This window comes from Littorina saxatilis, linkage group LG14 (assembly GCF_037325665.1).
Source record: "Littorina saxatilis isolate snail1 linkage group LG14, US_GU_Lsax_2.0, whole genome shotgun sequence".
Classification (NCBI taxonomy): Eukaryota; Metazoa; Mollusca; class Gastropoda; order Littorinimorpha; family Littorinidae; genus Littorina; species Littorina saxatilis.
Window position 1 is genome coordinate 19,502,099 of NC_090258.1, and position 10,000 is coordinate 19,512,098.

At 41.3% G+C, this 10,000-nt stretch overlaps 1 long non-coding RNA gene across 1 annotated transcript in view; it reads right to left on the bottom strand.

Moving 5' to 3' along the window:
* The window catches only part of LOC138947313 (uncharacterized), a 68,708-nt gene that overhangs the window by 45,088 nt on the left and 13,620 nt on the right, over positions 1 to 10,000 (bottom strand). The window contains exon 3 of the long non-coding RNA XR_011449616.1: positions 399 to 509. This is a non-coding gene — a long non-coding RNA (uncharacterized lncRNA). The remainder of the gene's footprint in view (positions 1 to 398; positions 510 to 10,000) is intronic.

Here is a 10,000-nt window from a genome sequence, read left to right on the forward strand (position 1 = left end):
ATCTCTCCCAGGACTAGGGGCTACAAGACATGGGCATGCATTGATGTACATAACTTAACTTGCGGCCGACCATGTCTGGACAGAGGAAAGTTTAGCTTTTAATTCTTTTTGTAATTAGCTACAGGACACCCGGACAATAAAGAACTTAAATCGTCGCTTCTCATTGAAAACGAGAGTAGTAGTGGTTATACTAGCAGAAGTTGTAGTAGTACCAGAAGCAAAACAATCAAAATATGTAACAGAATGAAACGGATATTTGGATTTTGAAAAAAGCTTTTGATTCTCTGGGTTAGCAGTTTGTGTTTTAAGGTATTGAAGTAATATGGTTTTAGTCAAGATATATGTTGATGGGATAACACGTTTTAGGCTGGTATTGAATTAACAGCTATTGTTCTGACCAGTTGCATCCGTTTGCTGGTGATCCTGCCGTGCAGACAATGCACTGAACACCACGACGTCGCTACTCAATGGAAGGTCGGTAGGGGTTGAACAACAACAGGAGTAACAACCTGCACACAAACGAACTGAGACTGTTATTTCTCAGACTTGTTGTTTCTTGGCTTGGAGATATTATATTCTTGCCGTGAAATACACACACACACACACACACACACACACACACACACACACACACACACACACACACACACACACACACACACACACACACACACACGCACGCACACGCACGCACGCATGCACGCACGCACGCACACACACACACACACACACACACACACACACATGGTATAATAATCATTCAGGTTTATACATTTTCATCTACACCCGACAACCTTTCATTTGAGAAAGATTGATTGTATAATTGTTCCTATTGGTAAAGCACTAAATTGTACTATTGAAATAATTAAAATAAACTTACACCTACATGAAAATAATCAACCGACTCTCTGTAGTTATCCGTTTCATCTAGTATTGTTTAAAAGGAAGTAATTGTCAAGTCCATTCATTGAATCAATTGTTCTGTCAAAGGCGGTCTTAAAATGAAATATCAGGCTTAATTAATTGTGTTTATGTTACAAAAGGAAGTATATGAAATCTCCTTATGTCTTTGCACGCAGCAAATCAATGTGCTATATTTATTTTGTTCCGATTAAGCTTAATAAACGCGCATTTAAAATTATTTGATTTTTTAAATTTATAAGTCTAGTAAGAACAAAATATCACATTTAACTGTACTTCGAGGAATGTAAAATTCTTCATTAGAGAGTGGCCTTTCCTTTAAAGTTTAACTAACATCAATGAACGATTTTAAACCTATTAAAAGCCGTCTGTCAGCCAGAAGTCGGCAAAATATGCGGAGTCAAATTATGGAAAAGTTGTTGAAGTGAACTTTCGACCGGTTTTTAACTGACTCTCGGCCGACTCGAAGTTGTCTTAGGCTGGGGGTGACAAAAGTGATGCATACTCGAGGTCAACTAACAACAAATAGAAATTTGGAACGTCGCGCGAAACTTCGCTATGTCGGAACTAAACAACGGGGCGGTGGCGCTACAGGATGTGACCTTTTCGTCCGAGAAGTTTATAACTCGTTTCTGAGCATGTTGCTACGTGCTTGCATGTCGAGTTCTGAACATGACCAGGAAATGTAAAAAGCTGACAGCTAGATGTAAACAACTTACTGTTAGTTAGTAAGTTAGTTAGTTGTTGCTTTTTGGGTCTAACAACTTATTGTACAGGTGAGAAAAGCTGAGTAGTTTCAATTATGAACAGCAACCCAATCTGAGAAAAACCAAGGGAATATTTCCTAACTGTTCAAACGGCTTGAGTTGCGCGAAAGATGAAATAACAACCCTAGATATAGAAAGTATTAGTGAGGGCTATGGAACACGAAGAGGGTCAAATGCTCGAGCAAGTACTCGCGCATTTACTCGAGCACTTTCGAAACTGCTCGAGTAAATGCGCGAGTACTTTTGAATCGGAGATTCCCGAGTTGTACCGAAGTCATTGGTTGGGTTTATTGAAAACTTGACCCGGAAAATTTACTGAAACGACGCATCTGTAGTCGTCATGGAGGCGGGAAGGGCGGTCGCTGGGATTATTAACGATCGCATCAGGGAATTGGCGGACAGACCTACTGGGATGGTCGATCGGTAAGTATCAGTGTACTTTTAAATTCAAATTGTTAACTTTTTTGGCTTTGGCTCGCCTCGGCTCATGTGCACGGTAAATCATGTAAAATATTTAGAAAATATGCCAAAAAGATGACTGTTCCGCGACAAGTTTTTGCTTTACCCGCTCGTTACTTCTCGGAAATACGCGAGAAAGTAGCCTACTCGTGCTCGAGCAGTTCTGAAAGTGCGCGAGCAGTTTGAAACTGCTCGAGCATTTTCAAAAGTGCTCGCGCATTTCCTCGAGCAGTTTCGAAAGTGCGCGAGCATTTTCAGAAGTACTCGCGCATTTACTCGAGCAGTTTCGAAAGTGCTCGAGTAAATGCGCGAGTACTTGCTCGAGCATTTGACCCTCTTCGTGTTCCATAGAGGGCGTCAAATTTCACTGGACGGTCGAAAATGATTTCTGTCTGTTTGACCCATGTTTTAGTCGGACTTTTGAATGTATTGGACCATGATAGCAAAATTAATACAGACGGGTTGAATATAGTTCCGTGTGATGAGACTAGGTATTTGGGTTCCAACCGGTGAATAATCTCTTCTTGCTAAGGGCGCCATTTTTGTGTGTCTCATTAGAGTGAATAATGACAAGATACTGTAATGCAGTCATACTCTTGAGTTCATACATTTGCCACTGCAGTCTCTGGATAGCCATGCCAAAAGTGGACGGAGATTTGAGAGACTAATCTAATGTTTCAGAGGTATATATTGAGGGATTTAAAGATATCGAGTGAATGGACCGGTTTTGTAATGCGCCGTGGTGGACACTTATCGTGCCCCCTCCCCCCTACCCGGTTTTGCTAGTTGACTTTGATCGGGACAAATGAACTGACTACAATTATGATATTTCCGTGTGTGCAAGTTTATGATTTTTTGTTCAGACACACACACACACACACACACACACACACACACACACACACACACACTCACACACACACACACACACACACACACACACACACACACACACACACACGCGCGCTACGCTGGATATACAAAGCCGATCTTGAGTCATCATTGTCATGACTGTGCAATATGAGCATTTGTTCTAAAACTATGACACAAAGGGATTGCTGTGGTTAGTTGCCATGTTCCTTTCTGGTGAGCAACTTGCACACTAGATCGCGTCTGTGTCACAGAGAAAGAGACATAGAGGGTATAGACATTGTTCCCAGAAACAATTCCTACTCAATCTCATAACAAGTGATCAAAACCCGCTATTTCTCACGAGGAACAGATTCTCAACAGGGTACAGTACCAAGTAAACGCCCATCTCTACTTTTGAGCGAAATTGGTGCATAAGCGGGATGTGCGCGTATACAAGGTAGTGTACGGAACACAAAGCGTGGTACACCACCTTTTACCTTATATGTAAAGTAACAAGAGGCGAAGCCTTCAAGGCTCCCGTAAGAAATCGACAAACAGTAACACAAACTCAATCACTCCGTCACACACACACACACACACACACACACACACACACACACACACACACACACACACACACACACACACAGTTACAACTAACGCATCATATCTACTCCATGTATAATTTTCAAAAGAAGGCAAACAGATAACATGACTGTATTTGTTGCTGATGTAGTTGTCCCTGAAGGAGATCTTCTGCAATCCTCACAACACACACACACACACACACACACACACACACACACACACACACACACACACACACACACACACACACACACACACAAACACGCACGCACACACAGACACACTTTTAAACTACATCAGCATAATTATAATTACCATGGCAAAGTTTATCTACAATCATTAACCTACCCTAGAGCTTGCGCATCAATATACTATATTCTTGGAATTGTCATACGACTAAGAGTTAAAGAGATGGGCGTCACGATGGTCAAACTCAGACATGTTCACATAAGGTTATTTTTTCCTGGTCCTCGCACTCCGAAGTCTATGATATTTTCCAGTGACACGTTGTCCTGCTGGCAACAAGCTCCGCGTGCTTGGGCATAAACGGTCACCAAGAAGACCATTATCTCATATACTGGCGGTGTGAAAGCTATTAAGGTCAATGACAGAAAAAACATGTACTTCCTCACTGCAGCCCTGGTAAGTTCTTTAATCCTGCCCCACTCAATTATCGGGATGTTCCTGTGGTAGCACAACCTCTTGTTTAGAGTACACTATGCACTATGTCTTTGTATCAGAGAGTTGTAATGTTAATTTGTAAGGACGTCCTTTCCTGAAACAAATGAAGAGTTGGATTACAACGCTGCAGTGTTCTCTGCCCTGGATTGTAGCTTGCCCGTCATAAATCAGCAGTAGATCTGAGGGTACTGTGTTCATTTGGAAATCTATCATCAGCTTATCTGTCTTTTGCACTGCAGACACTAAGCAATAGGTACCTGCCATGTGGCCACTTTTTTCACTGCTGTTCTCTTCATCAAGACTTGTCACCATGCCGAGTGGATCTAAATTCGGAAGTCGTCATGTGGCAGAGGTGTATCTGACATAGCGTCGATCTTGTTGTAGCTTATTCTCCTTTCTGAAACAAAAGGAAAAATGCGATTAGTTGTGATTACCAGGGGCGGACGAGGGGGGGGTTTCTGGGGTTTCCGGAAACCCCCCCCCAGCCAAAAAATAAAAATATTTTTGTGTGTTTTTTTGGGTTGAGTTTCAATTTTGTGGGTATTAATCAGTGACAAAATCTGCTGCCTGGAACTGGTAATGATCATCCTCAGAATGCACCAGCTTGCACCATTTTGCATCCTTTTTTTCAAAATTTTCCGGGGGGGCATGCCCCCGGACCCCCCTAGCAAGCTAGGCGCTTCGCGCCGTCGGCTCGGCGCTTCGCGCCTTCACACCCATATCTTCACAATATACTTTTGGAAACCCCCCCCATAAAATGAACTGATCCGCCCCTGATGACTACAACCTACACAATTAATATAAACAGTGTTTTGATACTGAATAGCCGGGTTATACAAGCCACTTTACCTATGCAGCATGGGAACCCTACAATATGCGAATCATGTCAACTGACTGCAGCAGCCTGGTTCTTAAAATAGTTTTGACGGTCAACACAGTCAACACACTATTCACAGTCCATTTTGAGGAGCAACTGAGGTATCTCTGGTGGTCTTTTTTGAGTGATAACGATCAACTCAGGAGGAAGAAACCAACAGAGGAAAAAGGAAACCATTAACATTAACCGCAGAAAAATACAGAATCACATGTAGAACAAAATTCCACAGCAAGCTTTCTTTGGACGATTGTCGTTGTCTCAAAACTCGCATTCTACCTGCTGTCCAAAAGAAGCTCATCTTACGTTGTGCTGCCTTGAAAGAAAATGCCAATTAAGACAAGGAAGCTGTTGCAAGGTAAGTTTACCAAACGTTACAGACATTAGTGAATCATGATAGTGCGTAAACAGCTAGCAAACAGTACACTCAAAGAGAGGAGTCTGGAATGAAACGCGATACAGATCTAGGTAGATCTAGCATTCAAAAACTGTCTTTCAAATTGAAGGAAGTTGTTGCAAGGTACCAAATTTTACAGACAGAACCATGACAGAGCATGTTTTGAAACTGAGGCAAAATCGTACTAATTTTGACTTTGAGAACAGATTCATTCCGTTTCCTTATATCTGCATGTTCAAGTAAATGGTGAACAGTTTTATACGGGCAGAGTAAACTCGAGAAACATAAATCGAACCAAGAACAAAGACATCCAAACATTACAGGCACTTTAGATCAACTCATTTCACTAGAGGTGACTGCCTAGCACTGTGTTTGATATCCCTGTCTGCTGAAATAAAAAAACAATTAAACAAAACGGATTGGGTATCACGTTGTAAGAGTGGGAGAAACTAGGTCTGTCTGTACTTACCGGGACACGACTGCCAGATCGACACTGCGCTTTCGACAGCTCTTCCTCGCGCAGACACTGGAAACACGCTGTGCAGATCAAACTGCAGGAAATCTCCTTGGGTATCTTCTTTATCTATTTTTCTGTAGCTAAGAAAGCGAACAGTGTGAAATCGTCTTCCCCGAATCGGCGAATGCAGAGGTGAGAACTGAAAAGTGAATCTATACCACAATCCTTCACGCGACCTGACCTGATCTTGACCCCTGACCTGGTCTACATACCACACACGACACAAACCAGTCACCTGCTTTTACCCCCTCAAAACCCCCCACCACCCGTTTTCTTTGGATACACACTTTAACTACACACATGCCGACAAAATGTTGATCATTACTTCAATAGTTTGAAGATGGTGCTTGAAAAATAACCAGGTGAAATGAGTATTTCGGTGTTTAGTCAAATGTTAACGTTTCTACCACAGACTTACATACGCACGCACGCACGCACGCACGCACAGACAGACACAGTTGACGATCGCATAGGCTACACTTACGTGAGCCAAAATTGACGCTTTTGACCATACTGGGAGCACACAGTGCAGACAACGAGTGCACTATAAATCAATTAAAAAAATAAACACCAACCTTTACAAATGGCACCCACAATCAGCAGAACTACAACAATCCCAATCCGAAAAAAGATTGTAGAGATCACATCAGGTTGAGTTTGAGGTCGAGGCCGAAGTCGAGGCAGAGGTCCCGGTCGCGGAAGTGGTCCACGTCCAGGTCGAAGTGGAGTTCTATGTGATATATTACCTGGCTTTGATGCTGCAGTTGTCGCTGTTAGTAACACACACAAACACACACACACACACACACACACACACACACACGTTTATGAACGTGGTGTTTAGTCTTACATTGCTCGTAAAATATTTTACAGAATGTCGAAGGGGCATTGCCCCTTTGTGTCAAGTACGAGACAGAGAGAATAAGGCTATAATCATATTATAGGGGGTGCGTCAGCTTTATATTTTGGTTGTTGGATTCGCATATCCCCTTATTAAACCTATTTTTCTGTGATTCAGATATCCTTTTTACATTTAGTCAAGTTTTGACTAAATGTTTTAACATAGAGGGGGAATCAAGACGAGGGTCGTGGTGCATGTGTGTGTGTGTGTGTGTGTGGGTGTGTGTGTGTGTGTGTGTGTGTGTGTGTGTGTGTGTGTGTGTTGTGTGTGTGTGTGTGTGTGTGTGTGTGTGTGAGTACGTGTGTGTGTGTAGAGCGATTCAGACTAAACTACTGGACCGATCTTTATGAAATTTTACATGAGAGTTCCTGGGTATGAAATCCCCAGAAGACGTTATATCCGGCTTTTTGTAAAAGTTGAGGCGGCGCTCATTTTTCAATCAAATTTATTGACATTTTGGCCAAATAATCTTCGACGAAGGCCGGACTTTGGTATTGCATTTCAGCATGGAGGCTTAAAAATTAATGAATGACTTTGGTCATTAAAAATCGTAAAATTGTAATAAAAATTATTTTTTTATAAAACGGTCCAAAATTACTTTTATTTTATTCTTCATCATGTTCTGATTCCAAAAACATATGTTATATTCGGATTAAAAACAAGCTCTGAGAATTAAAAATATAAAAATTATGATTAAAATTAAATTTCCTAAATCGTGTTAAAAACAATTTCATCTTATTCCTTGTCGGTTCCTGATTCCAAAAACATATAGATATGATATGTTTGGATTAAAAACACGCTCAGAGGTACAGTAAAGCGTGCTATGCAGCACAGCGCAACTGCTACCGCGCTGAACAGGCTCGTCACTTTCACTGCCTTTTGCACTAGCGGCGGACTACGGTCATTGTGAAAAAATGCAGTGCGTTCAGTTTCATTCTGTGAGTTCCACAGCTTGACTAAATGTAGTAATTTCGCCTTACGCGACTTGTTTTTCGTTTTGTTTTGTTGCCAGTTTTGATTTGGTGGTAATCAATAATATACCAGTATGTAAATATGCTGTTTCATACGATACTTACATTTTGTCGAAAAAGCGCCGTTGTGTCTTGCAAAGCTTGACACAGCCAAAAGAAGGCAAAAGACCAGCAATGGACGCATCTTCTTCGTCGGACAGGGACACTGAATGCAGAGATATGAATATTAACGTCCTGGTATAGATGGCAACGAAAACTGCAGTGACTATTTAGGGGAAACGGGATAAATGGCAGGAAGTGCCCTACAAAAAAGTATGAGGTCAAATACACATCAAGTTCGTGGATGGATGCAGGGCTACCATATTCTATTTTCTTTTGACCATATGTACATTCAAACGTGTATCGCTCTGCTTTAAGCATACTGCTCTATTGGAATATACACACACTTTTGTTTTATACGCACACAACCTTTGGTCCAATAATGTTGGTTGGATGCTTGTTGTTGAAGTTTCTGCAATGTATATCATTATGGCTATACGTGACCGATTCAATTTTGTTTACTTTGATGGTTTTAAAACATGTTTCACGCTGGACGTTTGAGTTTTAGTCAAAAGATCCATTTTAACGATGTCAGAACCTAACGTGCCAGATGTCAATGCCTGTGCTCTTATACCTCCAATAGGATGTAAGCAAATGCATGTTTTTGTTTCGATTTAGTTTATGCTTTTAGTTGTGCATCATTCTTTTATATAGCTATTCTGATGGACACGTGGGGGAATTCGGGAGCTGTGATAGGATGGTCTCACACATCCCTTTTCCGATCATCAAAGCATAACGCTACGGAAGTAGGCCATTTTTGCCAATATCCAAAAGCATATTGTCAATAACAAAGACGCATGGTTCCGGTTTCTTCCACGTGTATAAAGTTCACGCATACCTCGCCAGGTTTGTTTCTGTGACTAGTCGACAGACGATGCCATTTGCTTTGTGTGTGTTTTTGTTGTTGCTTACTGTACATGACATACATTACGTGTAAAATCCAGTTCTTTAACAGGCAACAAACCTTGCAAATTTCCAGAAGCTGCAATCTGAAGCGACCTATCTCTGATTCTAGCAGACGATCTCTCCAATGTTTAACACAAAATCAGCAAACTCTCTTGTCACATAGAACGTCCATTGTATAGTGCAATGTTGAGGTGAAGTTACCGGTCTGATACATTTAGTCGTTTCTTCTGAGACAATCCTTGTTCTCTTATCATCTACAGATTTACCGCAGTCTTCACCACGCGAATTCCCAACAGAAGTCAGACTTTCGAACATACAATCTACGTAGGAAAGCATGATACGTCATGACGTCATGTAATTCCTAGCATATTGACGTAATGCTAAACATCCGGTTATCTCGAGTTTTCTCCGTAATACATGTCCGAGGGTTTTTCAATGTTCGGTTATTTCCGTGGCTTCATGCGGAAAGGGAACCGTCGTCTGCAATCAACGACATGGACCATTCTGGTACTTGTTGCTGAAAAAAACATGATTTTAACACAAAATTTAATGTCAGAATAGCTATATAAACGCTATTGTGTTTTCATCGTAGCAATAGGGTCCAATATTTAGACTCGAACAAGTATAATGCGACTCGTCTTCGACTCGTCGGCATTATACTTGTCTCGTCTAAATATCGGGCCCTATTGCTACGCTAAAAACACAACAGCTGTTAATATTTTCCTCTTTCCTTTATTTTTGTTGTGTTCTCAATGTGATCAAATAGCATGGAAAACGAGAGGAAAATGATGGCGTAAGTTTGTGGTGTGTGTGTGTGTGTGCATCGATTCCAAGAAAAGGACTTGGCAAATGGCTATGCACATTTTTCCTTAAAAACGAAATTGCTATAACAGACGAGGAAGCGAGTCAATTGAATTTTGTTTTCAGGAATTCACAAACACGTAGGTATGTTATGTTTGCATTGAAAATAAACTCGCAAACAACGAAACATCCGTTTAATTCAAATTAGGTCCGCTGTTTACAACATACCTAGACATCCCCGTGCCGGTCGACGGGTTTCGGTCAGC